Source organism: Peromyscus californicus, unplaced genomic scaffold, assembly GCF_007827085.1.
Source record: "Peromyscus californicus insignis strain IS unplaced genomic scaffold, ASM782708v3 Scaffold_17__1_contigs__length_78620276, whole genome shotgun sequence".
Taxonomy (NCBI): Eukaryota; Metazoa; Chordata; class Mammalia; order Rodentia; family Cricetidae; genus Peromyscus; species Peromyscus californicus.
The window spans coordinates 44,977,891-44,998,132 of NW_026294469.1; the positions used below are offsets into that span (position 1 = coordinate 44,977,891).

A 20,242-nucleotide genomic window follows, 5' to 3' on the forward strand; every position below is an offset into this window, starting at 1 on the left:
ATTATTCCACCCCCAATTTCTTTTTAAATACCTCAAAGATGTCCATCTTCAAACAGTAAAGATTTTTATTGGAGGGTTATGGGGGCGGCTAACTGCCCAGAAATAGGCCAATAAAGAGAACAAGTCCAGATACACGTGACAAGGCGCCGCCATGGTCACGGGCAACATTGTGAAGACAAATACTGCCTGTGGGGCTGGAGAGATGGCTCAGCAGTTAAGAACAGTGGCTGTTCTTCCAGAGGTCCTGAGTTCAATTCCCAGCAACCACATGGTGGCTCACAACCATCTATAATGAGATCTGGTGCCCTCTTCTGACCTGCAGGGACACATACAGACATTATACTGTATAATAAATAAATAAATAAATAAATAGATCTTTAAAAAAAAAATACTACCTGTGAGGGATGATGGGAACAGAAAGCATATTATAAAATGCAATGGGTTAGGAGAACGGGGGCTGTATTTCCTTTTGAAGAGGCCCTATGAAACAACGGGAGGATGCTGGGCTTCGATCCCACAGACATGCATTTGAATCATCGCTGGGCAGCCATTTACTTCAAACGTAATAGAGAACTCACCAATTCTGAATATGTTTCTATTTATGTTGCTGAGAAGCATTAGTGGCCCGTGAATACACAATAACTAATATATGCAGCTTATTAATCCGAGGTGGAAATAGTCTTCTCAGTGAAAGTGCATGGACAAACACAACAAGAAGCGGGCGTTCTACCTCACGACACACTCGGAATTAACACCGAGGGATTAAGACTTTCCACTCACGGGTGAACTAAAACTATTAAATTATATGTAGGAGAAATACAGCAGTTCAGTCGGATCCCAAAGCAGCTGCGGTGGCTCACTGCTGTGTTGAAGGCTTCTGGAAACACGGCCTCTGGTGTGACTGTCTCTGATGATGTCATCAAGGTGTTCAATGACATGAACATACACAAGTCCTCAACACCAGAAATGAAGGAACGCAAGAAGGTGCGGCTCTTCTGCCTGCGTGAGGACAAGAAGAACACCATCCTGGAGGAGGGCAAGGAGATCCTGGGGATCTGTGGGAGATGTGGGGGCAGACTGTGGAAGACCCTACACCACTTTTGTCAAGATTCTACCAGACAAGGACCGCCACTATGCTCTCTACGATGCAATCAACAAGGTGGAGGACTTGGTGTTCATCTTCTAGGCCCCGGACAGTACACCCCTTAAGAGCAAAATGTCAGCCCTGAGGATGCTATCAAGAAGAATCTGACAGTGATCAAGTATGAATCACAAGTAAACTGCTAAGAGGTGGTCAAATACCGCCGCACCCTGGCAAAATAACTAAGTGGCTGCTGTCATCTCCCTGGAACACAAGGCTTTGTGAGCTGCCTCCAGCCCCCTGCCTGGAGCATCTGGCAGCCCCAGACCTGCTCTTGGGTGTTGCAGGCTGTCCCTTTCCTACCAGATGGGAGGGGCTGGGGGAGCCCAGCAGGGGGAGGGCAATCCCTTCATCCCGGTTGTCAAATGTCCCCACCCCCATCCCCTGGACCGTCCTCCCCACTCAGTCCCTGGTGGTTCCCGCCTTCCAAAACTGCTTTTTTTTTTTGATCTTCTGATTCCTCTTGGGTTGTTGCAGACCAAGTCCCTTCCCAGACACCCAGTTTGGGGAGAGCCTGTATTTTTTTTTTTATGACATCCCTACTCCTCATCCCGCCTCCATGCCATGCTGCCAACTTCTAACCACAATAGTGACTCTGTGCTGGTCTGTTTAGTTCTGTGTGTAAGTGGTATGTGGAAATGACCCTCCCTGAGCCAGCTGGTTGCCCATCCCTTCCCCTCGATTTTGGCCACTCATGAAAGCAGGACCAGTAAGGGACCTTCAATTTAGATAGATAGATAGATAGATAGATAGATAGATAGATAGATAGATAGATAGATAGATAAAAGGCTAATTAACAGAAGGGAGATGGAGGAGGAGGAGGAAGAAGAAATACAGCAACAAACCAAACAGAACAAAAGGATCAAACAGCACACATTGATGGGTTGCAGCTGAAGGGAGTTAATCTCCCATGAGTCACAACGAGGAGCGTTTCTACAGAGCGCCGTCATGTAGAAAGCCTCTGGTTACGGAGTCAGAAATGAAGGGAGCCTGGAGCAGTGTTCATCTTGCTACTGATTATTCCTGGAGGGGTCATCATCCCCTCCAAACAGAGATGAAATATCTATAACAAGAGCTATTTTAACTGGACTCTTTGTAAGGTCCATATTAGTCCCAAATCTTATAATCAACTTCCACAACCTGTGGGGACCAGCCTCCAGCAATGCAGGGCTCAATGGGAAACCCACAGAGTTGATGTACTGTGACTTTTTTGTCTAAGAGGGTAAAGGGAAAGATACACACTCTCTTGATGGTTTCCTTCAGGCCTTTTCTTTATTCTTCTTTTGCATTCTCTTCCTGTATTCTGTCTACAGCTTGTACACCCCTGACAAAATTTTTCAGGCAATATAGAAATTACAATGTGGTTCCATTCTATTATTCAAGTGAATGATTATAATTAATACAGGTAAAAACGTGTTTTTCATCTCCCTCACATGATTAAAACAAAGTCATCCCAAGAACCGACGGACATTTATGTCTAAGTAACTTGTTACAGATTAACAGAGTGTGAGCAAACAGGGGATATTTTTCTCAGCCATTTCTTTTACTGGCAGGCTGCACATGGCGGTTACAAAGGAAGAATCAATCACTTTATTATTTATCTTGAAAGGTAATCTTATAAGGAATCTTAAAGGAATAGCAAATCTAAACTTTTATACATGAAAACCAGTCAGCTCTACTTTAAATTACATACCTGCTCATCAATAGTTTTTTCTATCAGGAGATGGAGGGCAAAAATGGGTACAAGGAATTAATCATCATCTTTGATCATCAACCAATCCTAGCAAGAAAGGCACGTCAGCTAATGATAACTGGGCTGCTTTGTTCTTGTTCCCTGACCTTAAAGAGTTCCTCACTCAACTATGTGCCTTTCTAAAACTTTAGATTGTCTTCTTGGGTTTTTCACCTCAAAGCGATTTAACAAAAACATCGTACTCTAACTTTAAGTTATTTTCAAAGCTTTGTTTCAGCTGTGATGCACTCTAAAACGTGTGAACACATCTCCCAACATTAAGATTTTAAAAAAAAATTAAACTAGCTGGGCTACTGGGACTCAATTGTTTTTCTTAATCATTAATCTAAGCCACAGTCTATATGGTTCCTCAGTAGAAACTCATGTGTTTTAGCTACGTGACACTTCTTTGTTTTATTTTTAACCATCAAAACTCTATTTAAACTAACATTATCAATTAAACAGTACAGCTTAGGAAGAGATCATCTTCATAATAATCCACAGGTTAAAATGACCAGTAGTACAGGATGTTTCCATGAGATAAACACACCACATTACAGGCAGTGGGGATCTCCCCACACCCATTCACACCATGCCAGATATCAGAGAAAGATGGCAGCAGCAAACATGTAAAGGCACAGCAGAAGCAAAAGACATTCTGAAGTCTGTGGAGCCTTGTCGATAGGAGAGTCACTCATCAGGGATTTGCCTCCTGGTGGGCTGACACCCTGAAGTCAACTGCCATCCCTTCTGACAAGGTCACCATCAATCAACATCATTCAAATCCATCATGGCCGGTGGTGAATGCAAACCTGTGTCCTGAGGTTGTCCAACGATACTGTTACTGTTATCTCAACTGCCCTTGGCCTCTGGGAAGGAAGGAGCCAGGAAGACATATTTTTTATTACTCCCTCTGATAAGGGCTCTCAAAAGTGATAAACATATTTAGTCATGTTGGACGTACTTCTAGGACTACCAAATTACTTTGACAAGCTTTGGGAGTAAAATGTAAATGTGATGATACTACAAGATGAACTGTGCTTTTCTCAAGAAATATGGGGTACTTTTATGCTTTATGTATTTTAAGAATAATAAATAAGCATTGATTTTATGAATAATACCACCAACCTATTAACTTGAAAATTGTAACTTCTATGTTATAATGCATTTTATTCTAATAATATCACCAAAAACGCCCCTACGGAGGCACAGATAATCATAGTATCTCCAGAAATAATTACCAACTTATATGTAGCCAAAGGCAGAGTATGAGATAGCTGCTATGCAGTGTGTCAGCTGATAATGCTAATTAAATCAGAGGACACAGGCTACTTAAGTCTAGTGTCCTGCGGACAGATGGAGGTGCTTTATCCAGCACCCAGGCTTGAATGTCAAAGTGTCTGTCTCAAGATGAGCGAGTCAGCTTGTGCAGACTCACAAGGACTGACTGTCACCAAGCCATGAGGGCATCATGTTGGGATCAGCCACAGTGGGAGAATTTACATGATTGAAATCATCCAACACTACACATTAGAGTTTTGTTTTCTGGAAAGGTAGATTATAAACATAACATTGTTATATATGAAATGTGTCAGTCAATCACCATAAGAGAATGCTAAAAATGAATGGCATGCATGTGTGTGTGTGTGGGGGGGTGTTGTATGTATACATGGGGGGTGGTTAGAGGTCAGCTTTGGGGATCTTACTCTGTCACTTTCCACCTTATCTTTTGAGATAGTGTCTCAAAGCTCACAGCTTTGACCAGCCTGCTTGGCTATCCAGCTCACTTCCGTCCCACCCCTCACTCCAGGCACTAGAGTTACAGGTACATGACGCCACGTCTGTTACATGGGTACTGGGGATCATGGAGCATCTAGGGGTGCGGGAACGGGTTCATTTTCCTTGCCAATGAAAAGGCTGGCAGCAAGTGTTCCCAGAAAACTGGGAGAGTCCCCGCAGAGCCGTCTTGGGAAGTCAGGGGTCCCACTTGAGGTTTTTAGTCTCCTCTATAAAAGAATTTAAGAATGGGTACAAACAGAAGCTCAAGGGCAAAGAATGAACTCAAATGGACGATTGAGGATAATGTATTAAAGTTAAAAAGGAAAGCCCCAGGACATGCAAGCCATGGAGAAGAGAAGGAACAAACACCACGTCACTTGAGCTAAGCCATCATGGAGGTGGTCAGCCCCTGGCAGCAGGCAGCTACAGCATGGGGAGAGGAGCTTTAGACAGAGAGTAAGGAAGCCATAGCATCAGTTAGGTATTTCAAAGGTAACCCTTCTGTGGGCTGAACTTTTCAGTCAGCTACAGCCAAGAGTCTCCTAAAGAGCTCACCCAGGACAGGCACATGGCGTGAGTAGTATCTGCCTTCCGGCAGGGCCTCACCCAACCTGAAATGGCGTGAGAACGGGGTCAACTAGAACCCTTGGCCTTCTGACCTTTCCCCTTTTGAATGTCACTTAATCCTTTTCAAACGTCTCTGTGACTGCAGCACCACAGCTGAGAAACTTAGAAGTGGTGGATTTCTTGTGGGTCCGCTATCTGCTGTCAGTGTGAACCAGCCAAATGAACAAAATGCCAGATGGACAGCACCCTGTGTTGACGAGGAAGAGTAAGATCTGGAAGGTCCCTATCTTGTGAATGGGAGAACTGATCGGTCCATTTTGGGTCCCAGGCAGCAGCAGCTTTTTAAACATGACACCTCTATTCGCCACATGGCCCAGTGATCATGTTCTAAGGAATTTACAGTTGCGCCTGACACACACAGGAACTGCGACGCTCTGACAGTGAGGAGAACCACTTTGAACCCACACTCACCCCTTTCCCTCGGGCTCCCATAGAAGATATTACGTGAGGTGGAAGACACGTTCCACCTCAGCAGGAGAGCGGCCTCATCACCAGAGTGGACTGCCGGGGAGGCCTCGTGCATCTCTGGCGTTGTGAAATGAGAGTGGAACCATGATCCAGAGGTGCGGGCTCTGGGCAGTGGGCCTTGCAAAGATGTCGAGCGGAAAAGGAGGAGAAAGAGGCGGGGAGGAGAGGAAGAGAAACAAGAAGGAAGGGGGAGGGAGAAGAGGAATCCTTTTTTATAGTTTTTATCTTTGTTTGTTTGTTTTCTGTTGGGAGGGGTGTGTGTACACTGCTCACTGGATGTAGACGTCAGAAGTTGCCAGAATCGCTTCTCTGCTCCCTGCTTGTGGTTCCCAGGGATTGAACTTTCATCGTCAGGTTTGGTCTCAAGCTTTTTTTACCCACGAAGCCGTCTCACCAGCCCCAAATCAACAACCGTACTTTAATGTCTAAATGTAAGCAAAGATAGTTGAGAGCAATGGAAGTATTTGCCCAGGCAGTGGTTGGACTAGGATTGGAAAGTGGGTTTTCAAATTTCTCTCTCTTCTGTGGCAAAGTCCAAATAAATGCACAAAGGAAAGGTTGCCTCAAGTGTGCGCTGTTTACTCCAGTCGGAAGATTAACTTTTCTAATCTTTCTGGAGGCAAAATTCCTCTTGTTGTCACGACCTCTACAGAGAGTTACATAATTATATAATGTCAAGGGCAATGTCTGTCTTTTCCTTCATCCTCATCTCCAATCTTCGTCATAGAAATCATAGAACAGAAAATTTCGAAGACACTGAAGGAGACTTTATATGAAATGCAGCCAATGAGTTAGCCTGGAACACTACAAGCTACTTGATGAAACCATTACCATAAATGGGGACACTTGGAGTCCCCAGAGTCTTAACTTTGCTTGTGGGATTGGGCACACAGCTACCATCACAGTGAGAAAAGAAACCACATGTTTTAATTGTACTATGTGTGATTCCACTCAAAATTAGTGAAAACATGGCCAGCTCAAAACTCACAATTTGGGGCTGGAGAAGATGGCCCTATGGGTAAAAGCACACACTGCTGAATTTGCAGAGAATCCAAGTTTGGCTCCCAGCACTCACATTGGGTGGCTCACAGCTGCCTGTAACTCCAGTTCCAGAGTATTGAATACCCTCTTCTGGCCTCTGTGAACACCTACACTCACACACACCACACAGACCTAGGAGCTTGCACATAACTGAAAATAAACATTTTTTAAAAATCATAATCTTCCCTGTCATCCATAGTATTTTTCTGATTCCGTCTGTGTACAGACTGCATACTCGAACCTTTCATGCCCAAAGGGCAGTAACATGAACTTAGAGCATACAAGTTAATGCCATTCATACCAGCCTAGACACAGTCTACAAATCTTTCCAACTCTGCTTCATCACAGAGGAAACACTCACTTATAAATAGAATTTTATATTCCATGCCTCTGGGAAGTTGGTTTGGAACTGTTTGTCTGGTGTTTTCAGTTTGATTGTATGTCTTGATATCCAAACTCCACACTTCTAGAAAATATGAGGGGAGAGGAAAGAGGAGGAAGGAAAGATTGTACAGTCATAAAGACCCCACCCCAAATCTAGCCTAGCACCAGAAGGTGTATTACGTCTTCAGACATGGACTTCAGAATGCTTGGGCTCAAGTAAACAAGATAGGCATCATTGCACAATGGCAAGTTATTGGAACTATGGACCTTGTTTGATTGAAGAATAAAAAAAATATCTAGAGTCAAATTTTACTCTGTGGTGTTTACACAAAGAGATTAAGAAGACTTTGAACATCATCTTGGTCAAGACTTTTAAACTGAAATGCAGATTGTGAGAATGCGCAACAGAGAACAGGCAGAGGGGCAATAAAAGTCGGAGGCTAGTGGAGAGCTTTGCCAATGGACAGATATTTTGTTAATTGACTATTAGGAAAGCCTTCCTAGGAAAAGCTATGCCCATCACACTGACACCAGAATTTTCTCCCTCGGAGACATTTCATTCTGAGTTAAACATTGCTTCTGGCTAAAAGCCATACCTGCAGGAGAGAAACAACATCCTGAACTTTGTTGCTTGTTAACATCTGAGCTGAGCAGACTTTTCCTAACAAGGATAGAGACTAGCTTGCTGGTGGCTGATTCTTTAAGAGACCTGGTGACCGGTATCATGCAACACTTTAGTATAACTTAGCTTTTATGCCATGTCTTTGCAAGGTGATTTCCCACACAATGGAAATACCAAGGCAGGGGAACAAAAGAGAGGCATAGACTCCACCTCATCAGGAAGCACAGGGGCAGCTTGGTCCAAGATACCATGGGAGTCTCAGCGCAGGACATTAGTGTGGCCACCAGTCAGTTTTCCCAGCAACGATTGATTCCTAGGAGTCATGACATTCAGGCCTAAAAGGAGAAAAATCCCAGGCAGACAAAGATCATCAGGTCACCCTACTTTGTACCAGGAAAGTTCCACTGAAAGACATACTTTGTCTCATCCCCAGAGTATGCTTGGAGGCAGTGGTACAGTCAGCAAACCCGGCCCTGCCTGGTTATCAGCAGAGTGATAATGTGACCAAGGCTGAAGGTTTGATTTCCCAGGAATCTCTGCTCCCTTCCATATTCCGAATCTGTACTTCTCCCAGTGTCTCTGGCCAATGACAGAAGCCCAGGCTCCTTCGGCACAAACTGTGGAAGCACTGGTGGGAAGACACTGATGTTTTCCATCACATGAGCATCAAGCAGTTGAATATTATCACACAAAGAAATGTCCTTTCTGGACTTCCTGGGTTTGGGTACAATGTATATCGGCTCATGCTTAGTTACAAATCCCCATGACATGTTCTTCCATGTCCTTATCGTCTAAGTTCATGAGGCAGAGAGATTGACACCAAACACAGTAGGGTGGGGACCATTTGAGCTGCCCAGTCAGCCAGTGACAGAGACGAGGCTCAAACTCTTGCTTCTTAAGTGTCTTTGCTGTTACGGTTTTGTTAAAGGTTGTGGCCAGCTGTCACTCAGCAGAATGTACAGCCAGAGTTCTTGGGCTCGCTTGACTGTGCCTTATCCATATCCATCAGAAGTCCAGAAGCCTTCAGGTTCTGAGGACCAAGGCTTGCACAGCTTTAAGCATCCTGGGCGTAATGATGAGGATTATTTCCTGTATATGTGGGGAAAGAGCACATCCACATTCCTCACCCTGCCCAGCAGGCTCAGGCGCTTAGCAAGGGCACCCTGTTTTTAATGTCTACCTGTCACCTGCTCTGCTCCTCCGTGGTTTTGGTTTAATTGTTTATTTTTCCATAGGTTTTTCTGCCTAAGTCCACAGACTCAGGAATGTTCATATTAATAAAGTGAGAGCTGAACTCCCCAAACACATTTGTTTCTCTTTCAGAGCAAACGTCAGTAGTATGAGAACCATGCTGTGTCATACCGATACGTTACTCATTAACTAAGAAAAAAAAAAATTGCCTGGGCTAGATCAGAGGAGGGTAGGAGCTTCCTGCACGGCAGGAGCTGTGACTGCTGCTGGAATACGACAATTTTCACTTTATTTGAGAGCTCTATCGATGAGCTTCTGAGCTGACCTCTTGAAGTGCTGGAGGCCAAGAGCACAATGGGGAAGAAAAGACTTTCCTCCAGCGACAATGTGTTCAAGTTCGAGACTCCCAGTAGCGCGAAGACCACTCCCGAGGCCCTAAACAGCTCCTCTGACAGCCCCAGCTTTCTGTTCCTCGGGTAAGTACAACCCTGCCCTGGCCATCCAGGAGGCTACCCAGGCCACCTCCGGCCACCCAGCAGATGGCCCTTGGAGAGCTCCGACCCCATTCGGTGGAGAAACACTGGCCAGAGACTTCCTAGGCCAGGCACCCTGCCGGGTGGAATTGGAAGGGTGTGGAGAGAAGGGATACGCTCAGAGAGGGGGAAAAATGAAATAAAATGAATAAAAACAACGACAAGTATTGCCGCCACTCAGCCCAATCTTTCATGTCTTCTTCCATATTCATAGCAGATAACTGGACACTGGGAATTTCCTCGTTCTTGACTTGCTCTTAGGTTTTTCAGGAAGTGGAGTTAGACAAGCAAACCAGAAATCAGGCTTATTATTGAAATGTTATTAAGTCGCAGTTCTTAAGACATTCAGACAATTGTTTTTTGCCTTTCTAATTAAATACTGAATATTACTATGTGCTCAGGTTCAGTTCTATACTGTACGGTGACTTATAGAACTTTTGACCACAGTTAGGACATATCCCCTTTTAGCTCTGTTACTATCAATGCGCTGCTCTGATATGGTGTAATTACATGTCACTAATGAAAACTCAATTCCTTATTAATATAGTCTCAATAATTCTTCTGTAAGTTTTCATGTTAGCTTAAATTTTCCCACCCATTATTTAGTGGCTAGTCGAGTGACTGAAAATGTAAAACTCTAGGCTGGAGAGATGTCTCAGCAGTTAAGAGCACTGGCTGCTCTTGCAGAGGACCTGGGTTCAAATTCCAGAACCTGCATGGCGGCTCATGACTGTCTATAACTCCAGTGCCAGGAGCTCTGATAACCTCTTCTGTCCTTCTTGGGCATTGCACACATGTGGTACAAAGATATCCATGCAGGCAAAACACTCATACACAGAAAAGGAAATTAAATACATCTTTTTAAAAAAATAAATGTAAAATCCCTGCAGCATATGTTTGTGTTTTGTTGAGTTTCAATTGACTCTCAAATGTGTTGTCTTAGCCTACCTGTTAGACAGCCATGCAAACTCTTCTCTGGTGTGCAGAAATAATGAGGAAAAATAAGGTGCACTAGCAAACAAAAATACATTACTAGGTGTGATTTAAGTAAATATAATAAACACAATTCTCAGTAAGTAAATGGAATAAAAAGAAAGGGGGAAATGGCTGGGTAGTTAAGAGTACTTGCTGCTCTTGCAGGTACTGGTGGTCTATTCCCAGTACCCATGTCTAGTGGTTCACAACCACGTGTAATTCCAGTTCTAGGGACTCTGATGCCTTCTTCTGCTGTCCATAGACACTGGAGTCATGTACACACACACACACACACACACACACACACACACACACACACACACACACATACACACACACACACACACACACACACACACACACACACACACACACACACACAATTTAAAAATAAAATCCTTACAAAAAGAAAAGGCTGCCGAAATCTAAATGTTCACATCTTTCTAAAAGGATCCAGATCTATGTTGCTATATAATATTTAACATCAGCTCTCCATCTTAGCATTTATGAGTGTTACTTTTAAATGTGTACTGGAAACAATCTAAAAATACATTAACATACCTCCAAATAGTGTACGAATTGAAGAACCTTTAATCTAGTTGAATCATCCTGGTATGTTATGTATAAAATTACTGAAAGTACTTGAACAAATGTTTGGGCACACATTGGTTAAATTTTTCAGATATAAAATAAGAACGAGAAAACATGTCTTCTATATTCTAAATACATTGGGAATTTCTGTAGCTTCTATGTTCTAAATATATATTGGGAATTTCTGTAGCTGTGGCTGTTTGGTTTCCTGTTACCCTTCCCATGAACTGGAGCTGATAAAGCTGATTCTCAGATCAGCAAACTACCTTAAATAGAAGCAGATAGAATCCACACACTATTTTTATTCAAGCATGCATTTCAGCCAAAGTTGATTGAGTAACCGTTGTGTGCCAGGCTATATGGAGGGGATACAATCATGAGCAAGAGAAGGCTAATCCCTGGCTTCTTGGAGATGATGTTTAATGTTGGAGGCCTGGAAAAAAAAACACAAATAGATGCATGCATGCATACCTAAATGCATAATTTAAAATCAGTACTTTTAATAGGAAACAAGTCAAAGCCAAGAGAGAGAATAAGGAAGAAAAAATAACTTAAGTGAAATGGTAAAGGGCTTTCCTAGGAAATGATATTGAACCCAATGGAAAGAGCCAGCCATGAACAGTATGGAAAGTAGCATGTTCCAGGGATAAAGCAGATTGTGTTGGCTAGTTTTATGTCAGTTTGACACAGGCTGGAGTCATCTGAGAGGAGGGAGCCTCAATTGAGAAAACGCCTCCATAAAATTGGCCTGTCTCCATTTTCTTCTTTGTTTGTTGCAGGGCGGGGAGGGGGGGGTTGGTTTTTCTAGACAGGGTTTCTTTGTGTAGTTTTGGTGCCTGTCCTGGATCTGACTCTGTAGACTGGCCTCGAACTCACAGGGATCCCCCTGGCTCTGCCTCCCGAGTGCTGGGATTAAAGGCGTGCGCCAACACAACCCGGCAAGCATTTTCTTAATTAGTGATGGATGCAAGAGTACCCAGTCCATTGTGGGTGGTGCCACCCCAGACCTGTGGTCCTGGATTCTATTTTAAAAAATCAGGCTGAGCAAGCCATGTGGAGCAAGCCAGTAAGCAGCATCCTCCATGGCCTTAGCATCAGCTCCTGCCTCCAGGTTCCTGCTCTGTTTGAGTTCCTGCCCTTACTGCTTTTGGTGGTGAACTGTTATATGGAAGCGTCTATGAAATAAGCCCTTTCCTCCCTGAGTTGCTTTTGGTCATGGTGTTTCATCACAGAAAGAGTAACTCTAACTAAGACAGAAATCTTGAGGAATCTGGAGAGGTCCATGACAGGATCAGAAAGGGGAGGGTGAAGGTTGGCATCCTTTTCCAAGTATCACAAGACGTCCTGAGGGTCGGGGAGGAGAGTAAGATGTGATCTCACTTTAGATGTGCACTCCGCATCCCAGAATGTTATTTCCAGGGTCATTGCTCATACCAGGAAAGCATCATTAGGCTCACGTCTCCTGGTGTGCTGTGCCTTAGCACCACAGGGGTACACAGGTAGGAGAGGCATTTGCTCGTTATAGATCATGGACACTATTAACTTGGCCCATCGATGCCTGATTCTTTTCCAACTTACTGTGTTGGTTACACCACCGCCAGCACAGTGCTCAAGGGCGTGTGAATTGCCTTCATTTGACATTTTCCCCAACTTGGAAGGTAGGAAATGGAATCCTGGTGCAACTTTCACATGCTTTCCTCGTTAACAAAAGGAGCATCATTCCAGCATAGCTGCCATGTTTAAACTCCACTTCTTTGATGGATTCACTATCTTCTTCTTCCTTGTTGACAGTTTATAAATACTCCGGATAGTAATTTTTTTTTTTGTCAGTTGCAGGTTTTGTAACATTTTTTGTTTCATTCAAATTTGTCTTTTCACACTATGTCCAAGACTTTATTTTCTACTCTTGTATTTTTTGAGATTATAATATAATTGTATCATTTCCTTTTCCTCCCATGCACACCCTTCCTTGCTCTCTTTCAAATTCATGCCCTCTTTTTCATCAATTGTTATCACATGCATATAAGATGTATATACACATGTATTCCTAAAACATAACCTCAGTCTGCATAATGATCCTTGTATGTATGTTTTCAGGGCTGACCATTTGGTATTGTGTAACTAACTGGGAACTCATCACTAGGGAAAACTTTCTCCCACTCTCCGTGTTCCTCAGTTGTCTGTAGTGCTTTGTATAGGGGTGAGGCCCCGTGGGCTTTCCACCATCCACTTCAGTGGGTCTATTGGTATCGTTCTTATTCAGCTCATCTTTAGGCAGTCCTGCTGGTGACACTTTACAGGTGTAGCCTCTGACATTACGAGAAGACATAGTCTCACAGCAAACTCCCTGACCCTCTGGCTTTTATAGTCTTTCAGTCTCTGTTCCGAAATGCTGCCCGAGCCTTAGGTGATAGGGTGTTTGGTAGATGTATCCCCTGGAACTGAGCTCCATGACTCTGCATTGTGATTGGTTGTGGTTCTCTACAATAAAGACCTTACAAGATTTTGGTTGTTTAACATTTCCTTTTAAGTTAGGGTCTTCTTACATTTTGAATTTATCTTTGTTTCCTAATGTTAATCACCCGCATTAGAATTTTTATTTAGATACTGAATTGTTCCACATTATTTATTGACTAGCCTTTCCTCTTCTGCTTAATATGCAAAATCAATCTGTCATATATCATGTTACTAATTTTTAATCACATTATAGTAAAAAAAAAATCAGACTACTTACCTAATTGGAGGGCATAGTTACTCTTATGAGTCTTAGGATTGACTTTTATTTTTAATTGAAATGACATTGAACCAATTGTTCAATTTAAGGAAATTTGACATCTTTACAGCATAAATATCCGTATTTATAGACACCGTGTATCTCTCCATTTGCTTAGATCATCTGTTATAACTCTCAAAATGTTAGATCATTCTACACAAAGATCTTATAAATCATTTATTATACTCATTCCTAGGTAATTGGTTCCTGTGTTGCTATTGTAAAGACAGTTATTGCAGTTACTTTGTTAATATATAGAAATGTATTTAGGTTTATAAATTGACTGAGGGGATTTTTACACATGTATGTGTGTGTGTACCTAAGTGTATTTGTGTTCACATGTATTTGGGCACATCTCTAAACTGATCTTTTATTCAACATCCTTTTATTAGTTTTGATAATTTATAAACTTTAAAATGTTCCTCTGTAGATGATAGTATGGTTAGAAATATTAATATTTTTGTTTTTACCGTGTGTGTGTGTGCGTGCGTGTGTGTGTGTGTGTGTGTGTGTGTGTGTGTGTGTGTGTGTGGTCTGGTGTATTATACATGTGTGTGTGTGCAGATGTGCATTTGTGCACTGTCCTAAAAAGGACATTGGATGCCTTGCTCCCTCCTTATCCACTTTATTCCCTTGAGGCAGGGTCTCTCTCTGAACCTGACATGAGGCTGGTATCCAGCTAACCCCAGCAACCTTCCTGTCTCTGCCCCACACAGTACTAAGCTTTTTATATGAGTGCCGGGATTGAAACTCAGATCTTCAAGTGTTCTTACATGCCCAGCCATCGCCCCACCTGTTTTTACCCTTCTGATCTTTATTTTTTTTTAAATAATTATACAAGTAAGAAAGTATTAGAATGTTGCATATAGGAAGCAATTCCAGATATTCTTGTTTTCGTTTTTTTTAAAGATTTATTTATTTGATGTATATGAGTGTTCTATCTGCATGTACGCCAGAAGAGGGCATCAGATCCCACTATAGATGGTTGTGAGCCACCATGTGGGTACTGGGAATTGAACTCAGGACCTCTGGAGGAGCAGCCAGTGACCTTAACTGCTGAGCCATCTCTCCAGCCCCCTTGTTTCCAATTTTCAGGGACTCCTTTAACATTTCAGTATTTATCAATCTTTTTCAGGCTAAGACATTAAACTACCCTTCTAATTCAGGTTTTCCAAGGAGCTATAAAAGCTACTGAGCCAGCCGGGCGGTGGTGGCGCACGCCTTTAATCCCAGCACTCGGGAGGCAGAGCCAGGCGGATCTCTGTGAGTTCGAGGCCAGCCTGGTCTCCAAAGCGAGTTCCAGGAAAGGCGCAAAGCTACACAGAGAAACCCTGTCTCAAAAAAAAAAAAAAAAAAAAAAAAAAGCTACTGAGCACTTCCTTAACTCCCTTCAAGATGATCCCCATTTGAAAATGCATAATATGTACGGTATCATTACATTCAAAATCACAAAAACATCATCTGCAGCCGGGCGGTGGTGGCGCACGCCTTTAATCCCAGCACTCGGGAGGCAGAGGCAGGTGGATCTCTGTGAGTTCGAGGCCAGCCTGGGCTACAGAGCAAGATCCAGGAAAAGGCGCAAAGCTACACAGAGAAACCCTGTCTCAAAAAACCAAAAAAAAAAAAAAAAAAAAAAACAAACAAAAAAAAATCATCTGCTAAAATACACAGGACACTGGACAACCTTTAAGAAACACAAATTGCAGCTGAGCAATGGTGGCACATGCCTTTAATCCCAGCACTCGGGGGGCAGAGCCAGGTGGATCTCTGTGAGTTCAAGGCCAGCCTGGTCTACTGAGTGAGTTCCAGGACAGGCACCAAAACTAGACAGAGAAACCCTGTCTCGAAAAACAAAAACAAACAAAAAAGGAAACACAGATTGCTGTAAACTTGTGTACATTTGATTGGGGAAAGCTTTGGCAAACTAACAGTTAGGCTGATTCAACTTAATAATTAAATTGTAATAACATTATTAAATTTATTTGATGTAATTAATAATTAAATGTTGGTTCATTAATTAAATTAATCATTCAGCAAATAGAAAAATCAAGAATTGTTGTTGGGCCAAGTAGCGTTGGGAGAGCCATTGTGCCGGTTGGCGGTGAGACCAAGGGGAAAGTTACTCATTGGCACCTAAGTGGAAGGTCCACGATGGGTTTTGGGGACCCACACCAGGCTCATGATGGTAAACAGGTCAAGAGCGAGGCAGAGCTGTGCTGGAATGCAGGAGAGAGGACCAGCCATGCCTGACAGCTGTCCCTGAGCTCTGGTTTGGGGACCGACTTTGAAGTGCAAGGCAGCCTGGCAATCACGCTCTTGCTGACTCCACTGGGTGACCTGACTCAGCTCCTACTTCTCCACTTAGCAGCGGCCACTTTCCCTCTTGATCTCTCCTCTCCCAGGCCTCTCTCTTGCTCAGCCAGACGCTAAGGACCAGAGCTTTTAGTCCTCACCCGCTGACGAGCAGGAACCCCGCAGACTGGGTTTCACTCCTACGCCTAGACAAGAGGGAAATGTAGACTCTTCAGGGGAACTGAGTTTTGAAAATGTTGACATCGCTGCTCCCTCCTCCAGGAGCAGGGAGGACTTGGGAGCAGTCAAAGAAAGGGAGACTGTGTTAGGGTGGTCATTTGTTTCCTGAGTGTGGGGCGAGTGTCCCTGTGAAGGAGGTCAGAGTGGCAGAGCTGCTGGAGACCCTCAGAGGGGAGGGTGAAAGACAAGCAGATTCATAAGGCGGCGAGAGTGAAGAGCACCAGGGTGTAGGGGCGTGTGGCTGTGGAGGTCAGAATGAGGAGGTTAAAGGCCTCTTCCAAGGAGAGTCAGAATTCTCAGAGCAGGAATGGATGGACATGTTCAGCAGCTATCAGTGCTAGGAGAGAGTCTCTCCCCCAACACCTCCACACACCACCTCAAAGCACATAACAAGTTCTCAGTACATGGTAACCTCAAAGCACATAACAAGTTCTCAGTACATGGTAACAGCTCCATGCTGTTACCAGATTTTCAAATTCACAGCATGTCCTTCTCTCCCCTATGACTGCCTCATAGACCCCTGCTCCTCATTCAAGATGTACCTTCTGAAAGGCTTTATACAACCTCGGGGGGGGGGGGGGGGGGGGGGACTTTCCTGAGGCCCCAATTCTGGCACCTCCAAATCAGCAGTCTTTTTATATTTGTGGGCACCGTGTCCTGTATCAGCCAGTTTTCAGAATGTATCGCACTGGGGTGTGGTTGTTGGTTTGTTGTTTGATTGATTGTTTTTTCTACCAAGCCAACACAGCTTAACCTTCTCCCCCACTTACCTTCCAAGGCTCCTGGAGCGTTTCCAGTGAGATGCTCACACACTCCTGTGTGTTTAACGGCAGTTTTGATTGCTGCATTTCTCCACTCGCTTTCCCTCTGCCACACTTCACCTCCGGTCAAACAGCCAAGGGCATCTTTGACATTCTGATCTAGGGAACGCTGTTTGGACACTCATTGAGCTGGAGTTAGTGGAATCTATCTTTGTAATTCACCTTTATCTCTGTGTGCACATTAGACTTTGCTGACCATCTGGGGTTGGAATGCCTTTCGGAAACATCCTCATGACTTACTAAGCTCATTCATTCCGCTTACTGGCATAGGGATGCAGGACCGCTGATAGCATCATAACGTGAACATCCCCAACAGGTGCTGCAAGTTAGAGTCATGTGGGTAGTAGAAGAGAAAGAAGGGTTTGAAGTGCATGGAGCCAGAAGCTAGGCTTTGAAAAAGCCCTTCCCATCATTAGATGTGCAGGTTCCACGCGATGGGCCCCATTGTCTTATTGCTCAGTCACCTCGGGGTGACTGTATAGACAAGACTCAGCTGATGGAATAAATAACCAGTCTTAGATTTGCTTTCCTTTTTACGGTAACTGCACACATTAGTGTGTCGGAAGTCCTACGGCGGGGAGGGGGGGGGGGAACGACCCTAACCTCAAAGTAATACAAAGACAGCCATGACATCGGTGTGTTACATAGATTAGCACTTACAAGAATGGATTTGAATTTGAAAAAATTACTACTGGCAAAAATTATACATATGTTTATAATATTATAAACAGTATGTGGCCAGGGTCAGGGTCTATTCATACCAAAAGCTGAGATCAGCCTGGTGAATACAGTCAGTTGTAGTCAGAAGTGGACACAGCCTTCGAGGGGCTGGGGTTGTGAAATTTTAAGTTTTTCAAATCAGAGACTCTGTCCAGTGATTAATCAATCCTTGTGCTACATGAGGATTATTTTTCTAGATTTGAAGATGTTACAGAATGTGTTGCCTTTTTCAAATTGATAATTTGATTTCTTTCCTCATTCTAATAATATATAAATAAATAAAATACAAATGAATAATATACTCACCTTTGTACCTGATTTTTAGTCATGATGTTTCTTAGAGAAAAACTTAAAATTTCACAACCCCAGCCCCTCCCCGAAGGCTGTGTCCACTTCTGACTACAACTGACTGTATTCACCAGGCTGATCTCAGCTTTTGGTATGAATAGACCCTGACCCTGGCCACATACTGTTAAGTGCTGGGTTAAGGAACAGATGTGATTTGGCCAGCTGAGGGGATTAACCCCTATAAGGAATTCATGCTGGATTGGAAGCAACTCTTGTTACCAGTATTTCATCTTTTTGGTAACAACAACAACAAAATGTATAAGAAAGCCAAACTTGTCAGATGATGGTAGTGCAGGCCTTTAATCCCAGCACTTGGGAAGCAGAGGCAGGTGGATCTCTGTGAGTTCAAGGCCAGCCTGGTATACAAAGAGAGTTCCAGGACAACCAGGGCTACATAGAGAAATCTGTCTCAAGAGAGAGAGAGAATTTATGAAAGGTTTGAGCAATTTTCATTCTACTAAAATTTGCAGATCATCCAAAACTGTTCTTCAAAAGAAAAGCACGATTTAATCATCTATGTTCTACTTTTTAACCCATCTTTAAAATTTAAAACCACACAGATTAATTTAACTTAGTTACCCTTTCTTTCAATAAGAGCTTATCAACAGATTTTTTTAAAAAAAAAAATCAGATGTGTTTATATGATTTTGTCTTTGTTCATTTGAGATTTATTTAGCATTCCTGTTCAAAATAAAAAACAAGCAAGGAGAACTGAATTAAAAGTTCTAGGAACTGCTTCCTCTGCAGTTCTGTGGAAGACAAAGCATGGCGTAGCAGGAGAGCAATGGAGATGCTTGCCAGGAAGCGTGCACGTGATGAATGAGTGCTTTCAGAGAGCCCACTACAAGTAACTGTCTCTTGTGTTTGCATAGTGGCTTGTGTGTGGGAATATTTCCATACACTTGAGCGCCTTTCACTAAACTAGATGGATTACAATCACTCCCTACATTGCTTAGATAAGGAAAGCAAGGCACAGAACAAGAAAGGAAGTTTTCTGTGCTGGTATGTGAGGAAATAAAACCAATAAAAATGAAATTAGCTATGGGAGTGAATGCACGGATGGAATCAATCTACCCAACTTCATTGCCTTTCACCTGGCTTGGATCCAAATTATTCCCACTATTTTCAAAATTCAATGATAATTTAGTTTATGTCACCTAGGATAGCTTTTAGAGCCCCAGAAGGGACATTCAGAAATAGGCACCATACTGTTTTTAAAGAGAACTATGGGGATTGCTGACCCTAACTGATTATGCAGTTCCGTGAGTTTCCACTAAGGTGGACAGATGCACCTCAACTCCTGGTGGGGTTACTTCCCAAAACTCCAGTGTAAGTTAGACAAGGGCAACAAAAACAAAAACAAAAATCAAACAAAAAAATCCACAGTTCTTACCTTAAAGCAGTGGTTCTCAACCTGTGGGTTATGACCCTACTGTGATCCAATGGTGCTTTCACAGGGGTCGCATATCAGATGTCCTGCAAATCAGACATTTACATTACAATTCATAACAGTATCAAAATTACAGTTATGAAGTAGCAACAAAAACAATTTTATGGTTGCGGGGGGGGGGGGGGGGGTCACCACAACATGAGGAACTGTATTAAAGGGTTGCAGCGTTAGGAAGGTTGAGAACCACTGCCTCAAAGGGCATAAGTGTTTATTCTGGAGCCATTTTGAGTGGCCAGAGCCCAGGAACACAGACTTAGGTTAAACCAAATTCCATGTTCCAATTTTGAAGCCGTTTCATGAAGTTTTATTGTTTTACAGGACAAAGACGGTCATAAATCAAGGCAAGTTTAATACATGTGGATGGGTACATCAGAGAGGTGGTTATAGCAAGATGAGGGAAGTTTTTCTATAGGCCTCAGATGCTATCTGAGATTCCCAAAAGGTTTTTAATCTATTAGCCACAGGATGTTAGTCCACAGAGGTGGACAAGACATTCAGGGTGCTAAAGCTAGTC

The 20,242-nt window shown here is 43.1% G+C and overlaps 1 long non-coding RNA gene and 1 pseudogene across 7 annotated transcripts in view; one reads left to right on the top strand and one right to left on the bottom strand.

Annotated features, from left to right (window-relative positions):
- The first annotated feature begins 498 nt into the window (after window positions 1-498).
- LOC128113095 (cofilin-1-like) lies at window positions 499-1,469 on the top strand (annotated as a pseudogene).
- A 545-nt stretch (window positions 1,470-2,014) lies between these two features.
- Window positions 2,015-20,242, bottom strand: part of LOC128112836 (uncharacterized) — a 37,941-nt gene continuing 19,713 nt past the window's right edge. Inside the window, exons 3-7 of one of the 7 annotated variants that reach the window (XR_008219196.1) lie at window positions 19,672-19,754; window positions 17,160-17,319; window positions 11,351-11,517; window positions 5,691-7,254; window positions 2,015-3,742 (exon numbers count right to left, since the gene is read on the bottom strand). This is a non-coding gene — a long non-coding RNA (uncharacterized LOC128112836). Of the gene's footprint in view, window positions 3,743-5,690; window positions 7,255-7,620; window positions 11,518-17,159; window positions 17,320-19,671; window positions 19,755-20,242 lie in introns of those variants that run through there. The other 6 variants (XR_008219194.1, XR_008219199.1, XR_008219197.1 and 3 more) reach the window with 6 other exon arrangements.